Source organism: Dipodomys merriami, unplaced genomic scaffold (assembly GCF_024711535.1).
Source record: "Dipodomys merriami isolate MVZ:Mamm:240054 unplaced genomic scaffold, mDipMer1.0.p SCAF_404, whole genome shotgun sequence".
Taxonomy (NCBI): Eukaryota; Metazoa; Chordata; class Mammalia; order Rodentia; family Heteromyidae; genus Dipodomys; species Dipodomys merriami.
In genome coordinates, this window is record NW_027205649.1 from 540,546 (window position 1) to 543,714 (window position 3,169).

Below are 3,169 nucleotides of genomic sequence, written 5' to 3' on the forward strand. Positions count from 1 at the left end.
TAGACTATATAACTCAATTTAGTTAGACCTTTCATAAAGCTATGTGTATTTTATTTATTTTATGTTGATTGTTCTTTCCAAAGCCTGCATGTCTAATTCCCTTGGTTTCTTTCATTCTCAAGTAATTAAGATTTCAAATTGAAGAATAAATTGAAGGAAGCAAACAAAAAATACAGTTCTTCTCATCTGATAATGCCTCTACAAGAATGAAGAAAGAGTTCATCTTGCTAAGGACCTATGATAGTATATCAAAAATAGAATTCATTGTTCTAGTTATTCCCTATCTTTGCAATGCAACTTAAATGATATAAAACACATTATACTGCTCAGGTACTTTTACGTTTTATCAGTTTTGCACATTATCATATGGACATTACCTCAGTCTACAACATTCCTTCATTATTCTGTCCTTGATACTTTTACACTACCAAGGAATAAGAAAACCAGTTTGATTTAAAGCATGAGACATTGTATACCTGGCTTCCTTAGAAGAAGAGCATGGTCAATAGATAATATTCCTTCTGGTTGCTCACTACCTGTAATGTTTTCTGTAATATTATTGCATTCTATTTAGTATTAAAAAATTATGGCTAAACTCAAAGCTCATTCATAGATGTTTATGTTAAGTATTTTGCAAGTTTTATTTCTCTCATTTCTTAAGATAACATTTGCTATATTGCTAATGTTATTATCATTTTAGTGTTGGGAAAAATTGTAATTAAAGGCACGAAGTGCATGGCCCAAAGACATACAGTGAGGAAGGAAATGAGTCACAGTCTCCAAAAGCCTTTTAGCAATACAAAAATTGTAGGTAAAATCTCTCCATTCTCTTACACTCTCAATTCAATATTCATATTGTCCTATAATAATAGCATGCCAAATATTGCCCATGGTGATTGTTTTCTGTTACATTTTGTCTCCAACACAGACTGTGTTGGTGACATTGGGTTATCATGCACAGAACTGAGCTTATAAATTGATGTCCAAAGAGAGTCAAATTTCTTTTGTCCCACAGCTCCATTGTCCTTTTTTAAAAAGTACTAGAACTTTTAAATATCAACACTTACTATCTTTTAAGAATCCGAAACGAATTAAATTCACATGTAATCACTCCAAAATGCTTTAAAAGTTGGAGATGATAAAACAGGCCCCCATCAAGTAAACTTTCTTCTACTTTTAAAATTATTCTGAAAGCCTTGTCCTGGCTGGTCACACCTGTAATCCTATCTACTCGGGATATCTACTCAGGAGCCTGAGATCTATGGATAACTGTTGGAAGCCACTCAGGGCAGAATAAATTCATGAAATTATTTTTCAGAAATTATAATGAACTAGCAAAAAGCCAGGAATGGAGATGTAGCTCATATATTAGCTCATCAACCTAGAGAGGAAAGGCCTAGCAAGACCTTGAAGCCCTGATTTCAAACTCTGAGCATGCCAAAACACAAGCATGTGCATGTGTGCATGTGTGCATGCGTGTGTGTACACACACACCCCCACACACACATTTATTCAAAATACCTTCATATCAGCATATCAGTGTTCTGCATTAATTTCTTTGTTAACGTTATTATCTGGGTAAAATAGAGGAAATAATCTCTTCTATATCAGAAGATTTTTATACTTTTTTTTTACTGTGAAAATACTGTACAGAGGGGTTACAATTTAATGGGCAAGATAATGAGTACATTTTTTATCAAGCATTGTAGCCTCCTCCTTTGTTTCCCCTTCCCATCCCTTCCCATCCTCCCCAGCCCTCCCACCCAATCCTCCCTGCCCCCCCACCAAAGTTGTAAAGTTGGTTTTCAACATAATGACTTGTACTTCTCATTGTTGCAATGGGTCCACCTGTAAAAATAACTGTACAGAGGTGTCATATTTATATGAGCAAATAATAAGTACATTTCCTAACAAGCATTGTTACCTCTTCCTTTCTTTTTCTTCGACCATCCCTTCCCTCCAACTTCCAAAAATAAACTCCCCTCCCCCTTCCCCTGTCTAAATTGTAAAGCTCATTTTTCAACATAGTGTCTTGTGCATCTCAACCTGTATCCCTATTTAAGTATTTTGTATTTCCCTTTCCCCTCCCCAAATTAGAGAAACGTATAAACAGGATGAAGGCGTGCCAACTTCAAATACAGTGAAAACAAGGGTTAGAGCGTAGGGGAGGAGCATATAAAGGAACAAAAAACATCACATCACACATTATAAGTATCTTAGAAACAATAGCAAGAAATAGAAAAACCACTTGTCTGATTCATTTCCGGTAATATCATCTTATCTGATATGCACATAGCTTATGATCTATTCTTATCCTAGACATATATTATCTGTTGAAAATAAGGGAAACCATGGGACCTATGTTTCTTTGGACTTGGCTTACTTCACTTAATAAATTTTTTTCCAAGTCTTTCCAATTCTTAACAAATTGGGCGATGTCATTCTTTCTGATGGAGGCATAGAATTTCATTGTGTATTTATATATATATACCACATTTTCATGATCCATTCATATTCTGTGGGCCATCGAGGTGGGCTCCATATCTTAGCTATTGTAAATAATGCTACAGGAAACATAGTTGTTCTGGGAGTTTTAGTATGGTCTATTTTGTGATCATTTGGGTAAATCCCCAAAAGTGTGATTGCTGGGTCATAGGGTAGCTTTATATGGAATCTTTTGATGAGCCTCCATATTGCTTTCCAAAGTGGTTGAACAAGTTAACACTCCCACCAAGAATCAAGTAAGGTTCCCTTGTGGCCACATCATCTCCAGCATCTTTAGTTGTAAAAATATGGAATGATTCAAGAATTTGCATGTCAACCTTGCGTAGGGGCCATGTTAATCTTCTCTGTATTGTTCCAATGTTAGTGTATGTGCTGCTGAATTGAGCACAGAGCATTTTTTACATATAAAGTGTAATTGATTTTCTTAAACTAGACAATTCAAAGAAAAGTAAGTCTTGAAGAATTCTCGTGAAATTTTAGAACCATGTACCTCTTACATAAGCACACATTTAAGAATAGTCAAGATTGACATGTCAGAAACAAAATAACCCCAGATATTGTTGTTCAAGAGATGTGTAGGATCGGGGGGGGGAGGGTATTGGGTGGGGGGCTGGAGAAAGGCTGGGAAGGGATGTGAAGGGTAAACAAAGGAGGAGGCTGAATG

General features: G+C 35.8%; 1 non-coding gene across 1 annotated transcript; it reads right to left on the reverse strand.

The window, feature by feature from the left end:
- Window positions 1–2,786: 2,786 nt before the first annotated feature.
- On the reverse strand, window positions 2,787–2,893 carry LOC138806678 (U6 spliceosomal RNA). The gene has a single exon (XR_011365955.1). It is a non-coding gene; the product is annotated as a U6 spliceosomal RNA (small nuclear RNA).
- Between the last annotated feature and the right edge of the window lie 276 nt (window positions 2,894–3,169).